The sequence below is a fragment of the Mya arenaria genome, chromosome 3, assembly GCF_026914265.1.
Source record: "Mya arenaria isolate MELC-2E11 chromosome 3, ASM2691426v1".
In the NCBI taxonomy this organism is placed as follows: Eukaryota; Metazoa; Mollusca; class Bivalvia; order Myida; family Myidae; genus Mya; species Mya arenaria.
The window spans coordinates 69,647,016-69,656,327 of NC_069124.1; the positions used below are offsets into that span (position 1 = coordinate 69,647,016).

At 33.4% G+C, this 9,312-nt stretch overlaps 1 long non-coding RNA gene across 1 annotated transcript; it reads left to right on the forward strand.

The window, feature by feature from the left end:
- Positions 1-32: 32 nt before the first annotated feature.
- On the forward strand, positions 33-4,683 carry LOC128227486 (uncharacterized). Its single transcript, XR_008259822.1, has 2 exons — positions 33-3,646; positions 3,968-4,683. It is a non-coding gene; the product is annotated as an uncharacterized LOC128227486 (long non-coding RNA).
- Positions 4,684-9,312: the final 4,629 nt, after the last annotated feature.

Here is a 9,312-nt window from a genome sequence, read left to right on the forward strand (position 1 = left end):
TGACTGCGACCATTTCAACTAGTTCTATTTCCGGATAGCACTTTAAGCTCCCGTTTTAGTATAATAACTCTTTTAAGGGATTATAACTTGGACTTCCAATATGTCGACATGGATAGTGGGGACCAAAATATAACCTTTAACTTGAATGAGACAACTATAAAATGTGAAGACAGTGTCAAACTCTTGGGTGTCACAATAGACTTCAAACTTAAAGTTGATGTCCATATTTCAAGCATTTGCAAGAAAGCCTCAAGACAGCTTAATGTTTTAAAGCGAATAGGTCATAACCTTTGGAAAATTAAACATATATTACTCATTTATCATATCAAGTTTCAATTTCTGTCCAATTACTTGGCATTTTTGTGGCGAGGTGCATACTAAGAAGCTTGAAAAGGTACAAGAACGAGCCCTCAGATTCATATACAATGATTACACATCTGATTACCCAACACTTTTATCTAAATCAATGTTGCCAACTCTTAAGCTTAGAAGGTTAAGGTCCATTGCTATAGAAACCCATAAAATTATCCACAAGCAGGGTCCAATGTATCTACATGACTTAGTGGTAATAAAAGAACATTCCTTTAACTTTAGATATAAGATGATGGCTGCTATCCCAACTGTAAGAACTACAACATATGGGTGCAATTCTTTCCGCTCCGGTGCCCCTAAACTCTGGAACTCCCTTCCACAACATTTCAGGGAAGAAACTAATTTTAATTATTTCAAGAGTTTAGTCCGGGCATGGAGGGGAGATAACTGCAAATGCTCATTTTGCATATAAGAATGCTGTCATATAACATGCTGTAAAATGTCTTAATCAAAGATATGTTGGATGGGACCTCGCGAGCTTAGACTGCCTAGGCAGCTGGTCTCTTTCAATGTGTCTTTGATTTAAATCATGTTAATTAATTGTGACTTCTTTTGTTTTATTTCCCATGCTAATTGCATTGTCGTATTACCTTGTGATTCGTATTTTCGATTAACTTATGCTATAAATTATGCTAATCTACCTACATTCTATATATAGTCTAATGTCTTTCAACTGCCAAATATGTTTATGTGATTTTACTATAAGAATTATTTATTTGTTTCAAGTGTACATACTGAATATTATTATTGGCATGAACTGATGTGTGTGATATATTAGTTACATAAATTATGCTATTTCCAAAAGCTATTCATAGCTTATGTTAAACTGTTGATGCTAGTACCCGACAATAAATAAATATTGACTTGACTTGACTTGAGTGGGGACTTTGACTTTCGGTCCAGCCTATCCAAGGTAAAATTCCGCCCTGCAGCGAAGAACTAATGGTCAAACCAAATCAAATGCTCCCACATCCCGGGAACCCTAGGTAAGGTCCATTTCAGCTATATTTTGCGCCAAGATAAAACCACACTATTCACCCGGCACTGCCAGGCCATCTGGAAGGTAAAAACAAGGCCCATTTCCCTGACTACATGTATCCCTGGACTGGGTCGGGGCGTGGTTACAAATGACTGGTGCATAACATTCTAAATGCAATGTCAGATTCACATTGAGAGAATTGCTCCCATTTGTCCACATTTTATTTCCATCAATTGTGTCAATGAAAGCAGATAGATCAGATATAATGCACAGTAAAGATTTTCCTTTTCTTTTTGTAATATATCTTGAAGAATATCAAAGACTGTGGGAACTGAAAGGTTTTATACCAAGACTTACAGTCATAGAACTTTAAGCAATCGCAAACAATGTGTGAAACTTGGTACAGAAATAAACCCACTGAAACATATCTGTAAAGGAGTACTGCAAGGATTCATTTTAGGTCCTGTGCTTTTTAATATATTTATCAACGATATTTTCAACTTTATACATAGAAGCAATCTGTATAATTATGCTGATGATAATACTCTATCATATAGCGACAAAAACATAGACAACGTTGTCCAAACTTTGGAGTCGGATAGTAATATATTAATACAATGGTTCTCAGATAACCATATGAAAGCCAACCCCGAAAAATTTCAAGCCATTGCAATAGGACAGAAAACTAAGGACCAAAATATAACCTTTAACTTGAATGAGACAACTATAAAATATGAAGACAGTGTCAAACTCTTGGATGTCACAATAGACTTCAAACTTAAATTTGAAGTCCATATTTCAAGCATTTGCAAGAAAGCCTCAAGACAGCTTAATGTTTTAAAGTGAATAGGTCATAACCTTTGTAAACTAGGAAAATTAAACATATATTACTCATTTATCATATCAAGTTTCAATTTCTGTCCAATTACTTGGCATTTTTGTGGCGAGGTGCATACTAAGAAGCTTGAAAAAGTACAAGAACGAGCCCTCAGATTCATATACAATGATTACACATCTGATTACCCAACACTTTTATCTAAATCAATGTTGCCAACTCTTAAGCTTAGAAGGTTAAGGTCCATTGCTATAGAAACCCATAAAATTATCCACAAGCAGATTTCAATGTATCTACATGACTTAGTGGTAATAAAAGAACATTCCTTTAACTTTAGATATAAGATGATGGCTGCTATCCCAACGGTAAGAACTACAACATATGGGTGCAATTCTTTCCGCTCCGGTGCCCCTGAACTTTGGAACTCCCTTCCACAACATTTTAGGGAAGGAACTAATTTTAATCATTTTAAGAGTTTAGTCCGGGCATGGAGCGGAGATAACTGCAAATGCTCATTTTGCATATAAGAATGCTGTCATATAACATGCTGTAAAATGTCTTAATCAAGGATATGTTGGATGGGACCTCGCGAGCTTAGACTGCCTAGGCAGCTGGTCTCTTTCAATGTGTCTTTGATTTAATTCATGTTAATTAATTGTGACTTCTTTTGTTTTATTTCCCATGCTAAATGCATTGTCGTATTACCTTGTGATTCGTATTTTCGATTAACTTATGCTATAAATTATGCTAATCTACCTACATTCTATATATAGTCTAATGTCTTTCAACTGCCAAATATGTTTATGTGATTTTACTATAAGAATTATTTATTTGTTTCAAGTGTACATTCTGAATATTATTATTGGCATGAACTGATGTGTGTGATATATTAGTTACATAAGTTATGCTATTTATTTATAATGTCGGTCAAAAGCTATTCATAGCTTATGTTAAACTGTTGATGCTAGTACCCGACAATAAATAAATATTGACTTGACTTGACTTGACTTGATGAGGGAAGGCAGGAAAAGTACCAGTCTTATAGTCTGGTAATGTTAACAAAAAATGTTTAAAACACCTTTTTTTACTCATGATTTTCCAATATGATATTATGTGTATTGTGATCCTAAAATTGGACTTTTTTTCTTTATTTGATTTTAAGGAATATTTAACTGCTTCAGAATTTGAAATAATATCGTGGCAGTAAAGCAAACCACAAAGTATGTTTTAATATATTTTGCCTAATACTATCGTACAGGCCATCCATATAGCATACTTTTGTTGTAAAAAAACATCTTAATATTTGCACAATAGGTTTTAAAACGGATTTTTTGAAGGTGATCAACAAAAGAAAGATTTTTCATAGAATTATGATTTAATTGCAGTATGTACTCGTGGCAAAATGGTGTTCGAGCGTTGGCGAATAAGGATTTGCTTGCAGCGTTGAAGAACGATAATATGTATGTTGTATTTGTTTTCTTCTATATATATGTGAATACTGTGTTAAACTTTAAATCTTGCCATGAAATAAGTATCATGCATTCCAATTTCAATTTGCCAGTATTACTATATCATAATCCTAAAAGATCCTCTACAACTAAACTGTGTGCAAAAATGTTTTTTTATACATGTGAAATTCTTGTAATTTCCTGCTAACAGCATTTATTCCTGTATTACATATAAACTGATAAATGCCCAAGATTGCCGAAAAATTACTAACTGCTGATTTTTGATAAATGGGAATGCTTTTAATTTATATCTTTATTATTTATTTTTTTCAGGCAAAGAACAGAAAGAAAGGTTCTCTTAACATAGAAAGTAAAAAAATAATGAAGTTCACACTACAGTTGACAATCTGGATGTGTTTCCTTTGTTATTTGAACATGACTTATTTTAACTTACTTAACTTGTATGCACTACAATAATGAATATCTATATTAATAGTAATAGTCAGAGTCTTCAGTTAACTTGGATGTGTTCCATTTGTTTCATCCACATACTTAAAATTTGTCTTGTAACTACATGTATTTTTATGAGGTTATCATAACATTTTCTTATTTGGGGATAGTACATGTATGCATTTATGTTGACACTATGTGTACCTTCATTCTCTTCATTTTTCTGTACGAAACAAGACCAAATGTGTCATTTTAGTTTAACCATTTTAAACTGTTTTTATTATACTCTTCATTGAATAGCCATTCATATATTATCAAACATTTTAACAAATTTAAATGTGTTGTTATTTTGATTATATTGTATCGGTGTTACAGCTAGGTACATGTCCATTCCTAGCCTTCAAGATAAAACAGATATATTCGTTGTTGTAAAAGGTGTTCTTTATGCATAAACATATAGAGTGGCTACAGAGAACTCAACACTTAGCATTTTTCTTACAAAATATCTAAGGGTAGTACTGCATGTGATTGTGACATTCAGTGTACCTCATGTTATATAATACATTATATATGATCAATAAAACAGATTAAGAACCAAAGCTGTTGTTAAATACTTTTTAAAAGCTGTATATGTACAAGACAATACTGAGACTGTATAGACACCAATGTTTGTCCCAACTTGAAGATGTATAGATTACAATGATTGCCTTGAGTTGAGGCTGTATAGATTCTAATGTTTATCTAAAGTTGAGGCTGTATAGATTCTAATGTTTATCTTAAGTTGAGGCTGTACAGATTCTAATGTTTGCTTTCAGTTAAGGCTGTATAGATTCCAATGTTTGTCTTAAGCTGAGGCTGTATAGATTCTACTGTTTGTCTTCAGTTTAGGCTGTATAAATTCCACTGTTTGTCTTCAGTTGAGGCTATATAGATTCCAATGTTTATCTTAAGTTGAGGCTATATAGATTCCAATGTTTATCTTAAGTTGAGGCTGTATAGATTCTAATGTTTATCTTAAGTTGAGGCTGTATAGATTCCAATGTTTGTCTTCAGTAAAGGCTGTATAGATTCTTATGTTTATCTTAAGTTGAGGCTGTATAGATTCCAATGTTTATCTTAAGCTGAGGCTGTATAGATTCTAATAAATGTCTTAAGTTGAGGCTGTATAGATTCTAATGTTTGCTTTCAGTTAAGGCTGTATGGATTCTAATGTTTATCTTAAGTTGAGGCTGTATAGATTCCAATGTTTGTCTTAAGCTGAGGCTGTATAGATTCTAATGTTTGTCTTCAGTTGAGGCTGTATAGATTCTAATGTTTGCTTTCAGTTAAGGCTGTATGGATTCCAATGTTTGTCTTAAGCTGAGGCTGTATAGATTCTAATGTTTGTCTTCAGTTGAGGCTGTATAGATTCTAATGTTTGCTTTTAGTAAAGGCTGTATAGATTCTAATGTATATCTTAAGTTGAGGCTGTATAGATTCCAGTGTTTGTCTTAAGCTGAGGCTGTATAGATTCTAATGAATGTCTTCAGTTGAGGCTGTATAGATTCTAATGTTTGCTTTTAGTTAAGGCTGTATAGATTCTAATGTATATCTTAAGTTGAGGCTGTATAGATTCCAATGTTTGTCTTAAGCTGAGGCTGTATAGATTCTAATGTTTGTCTTCAGTTGAGGCTGTATAGATTCCACTGTTTGTCTTCAGTTGAGGCTGTATAGATTCCACTGTTTGTCTTCAGTTGAGGCTGTATAGATTCCAGTGTTTATCTTACATGTAAGTTGAGGCTGTATAGATTCTAATGTTTGCTTTCAGTTAAGGCTGTATAGATTCTAATGTGTATCTTAAGTTGAGGCTGTATAGATTCCAATGTTTGTCTTAAGCTGAGGCTGTATAGATTCTTATGTTTGTCTTCAGTTGAGGCTGTATGGATTCCAATGTTTGTCTTCAGTTGAGGCTGTTTAGATTCTAATGTTTGTCTTCAGTTGAGGCTGTATAACGTCCAATATTTGTCCAAATTTGAGGCTGTATTGAGTCCAAGATCTCTCAAATTTGAAACTGTTTAGATTCCAATATCTGTCTTAATATGAAGCTGTATACAGTTCAATGTTAGTTTTACGTTGGAGTTGAAAAGAGTCCCATTGTCTGTCCTACGGTGTAGCTGTATAGAGTCCAATGTCGATTGAACTTGGAAACAGTGAGATACAATTGTTTATGTCCTTGCAAAGTTTTTATTTTATTTAAAATTGTCATCTTTTGTCTTAATTATTATCTGAAATCTCAAAAAAATGTGGATAAGGAATTTTTTATATATTGTACGACATTTCAATGGGGGTGTATAGATTCCAGTGGTCAGACCGTGAACGTGTATAGAATATAACGGCGACCGAAATGTTTACTAAGGGGCAGACAACAGTTATTAATTGTTAAAACGGTATTTCTTTAAAACGGTCCTTTCTGTATCTTTACAGTATTGGACCGTTTCTCGTTTTGCACACCAAAGGACGGCGGTTGTACAATTGGAGGGCCATCAACTGTCTCTACGCTGACCAAAAACAATCTTACAGTTGAGTTCACTATCTTAGCGTTTTCACAAAGAATGCCGAATTATAATGTCTTATTTGAAAGCCCTTATTTAGCCGGAATTGTTTATAACATGGTTTTGAATGTTATTTGATGTAATACCATCAATTAAAATTTAAGTCTTATATGCCCCTTTTTCCTCGCTGGTTGGATATACTTTGCGGGTGGTAGGTTGGCTGAAGAAGAAGGTCAGACGTGTTACTGTCCGATGTTCTTGAAGGCTTGTTAATTTCAGATGCCGGTAACATGCGAGAGACACATTCTTCCGTTCGCGGGTCTTATAGTGTACCGTAAGGAATACTGCCACTACTTATTATTATTATATATATTTTTTATATTTCATTTATTGACCAATATGTAATATGAAATGAACATCCTAAATTATACATGTGTAATGCAATAATATCAATCAAGAGACATTATATGAATAATATGTGTATATATAAATTTGCTAGAATATCCATGAATTTCAATTTTTACAAATTTAGAAAAAAGGGGAAAAAAGACAAACCAGAAACATGCAAGTACATCAACATTATATTGATGAGGTTTCGAAAGAAGTAAATTATTTTAATACATAACTACTAGATATGTAGTTACAAAAGAACTGCTCATTGAGCTTGTTCTAGATAGTTTGTTGGTATCCAAATGTCTATAAGGATCATAAATGATGTAACCATAATCAAGAATTGACCGGACGAGTGCCAGGTACGCAGTATTTCGATATTAAGCTGGGCAGTGGCCAAGGTTTCTATGTACGAAAGCCAATGCTTGTTTGATATCTAATAAAAATGTGTTAATGTGTTATGTCCATGTTAGATCTTCAGATAGAGTCAGTCCAAAATGATATGGATTTTCTGTTTTTAGCCTATGGTCACAAAAGCTGTAGAAATGTGGACTCTTGTTGTTTATGCTCATGAGGTTACATTTCTTTGCATGTTAAAGCGCATGTTATTACATAACACATTTATCAGCCCAGAGTTCAAGTTCTTTTTAATTTTTTGTATTTTTTCAAAGTCCTTCTGGCAGCTAGTTGTACTGTATAGAAGACAATCGCCGTTTCTGGCAGAGTTCAGCGAGGGGAACAGTTTCCAACTCTTTGTCAGGGTATTGTTCTTTTCTAATGTTAACAAATGATATGTTCTAATGTTTTGCACGAAATTGACTTTATTGAAAAAGGACTATAATTTTTCGCCTATGAACTTCTCCTTTCTTGAAAACTCTCGACACATTGGCATTGATACACTTATATGTCAGCTTCCCATTAAAATTGACAGTTGAGAGATTGCTGATAGTCCTGGAGCAAATTGTTTTACGCAAGTTTTAAGTAATATATTTGAAATGTTATCATGGCTTGTAGCTTTTGTTTCCTTTTGAAGCTAATAGAAGTTTCTCAATCCCGGCTGTTGTGAGATTTAGGTTCCGGAGCTCATATTTATACTTTTTAGGCAGGGTTGGTTAGTTTGACGAGGTTCTTGCAGAAAACACAGAGCTGCACTTGTCCACCAGAAAATGGGCTTTGTCTTAACCGTCGTTCAACACGTTCCCTTTATTTTTCAGCGAAGCAACATCGAGTTTATCTTTTAGCTTTGGTTTAATGAAACTCCAGAATGGTTTAGAATTATCATTATCAAGCCCATCTTGGAAGTTTTTTGAACATAAATACTTCAGCTTTATGAAATTCCTTTTTACATAGTTTTTTGTTATTTTTTTTTTAAATTCGGTCCATTGTTTCGTCTTCTTGTCAATGATTATTAATATATTTTCCTTGCTAATACTTTATTATAGAATTGTTTAACACCAGAGTCTGTCTTTACCATGGCATTATCACCGATGCCGGGAATACTGTCTGAAGACTTGATTAGCGATGGGTTTTTGGTGAAAACAATATCTCAAATATATTCCTCCCGAGTAAGCTGCGTATACACCTGTTTAAAACCATGTTTAATTATAAAAAAATCAGATCGTAGATTTGCATATTTCCGTTCGAAAAAATGTTTTATGGCTTAAACCGTTACTAACGGTTGAAGAAAAATGCATAAAACATCAATTTTTGAACTTAAATATAAAATTCTGCGATCTATTTTTGTCAGTACTCTTATATAACTGGTTCTCATGGATTTTCGCAAAAAAATGGCTGGTTCCAAGACAAAAAATAAAAAAGTTGTCAAAACGATTAATCTATGAGAGTGCAGCTTTAAACGTCTTTTCAAAGTTTTCATTATTTTCTCCTCATTCTGTCTTTAAAACTAACAATTGTTCGCTATTTTGGGACGATCCTCGTTCTATGGGAATTTGTGCATACACGAAACAAAAAAAACTATATCCTGTTTGGTATACTTTGTAATTCATTACCTATAAATAACACACATACATGTATTTGCCATTATGAACCTCCCTAAAATTGTCCAGTTTCAGTATGAACTACATCAAATCTCAATTCTGTACCTCTCGAAAAAATGTCCATAATCAGTATGAACTACATCAAAATACATAATCCCCATTTGGGACCTCTCAAAAATATTCAATTTCAGAAGGCGAAGTTTCCTCATGATTTACCAACTGAACACACTGCACCTCTCTTAAAAGTGTCGAGTTTCAATCTGAAATACACAATTCCTAATCGGTACCTTTCTAAAATTGTCCACTTTCA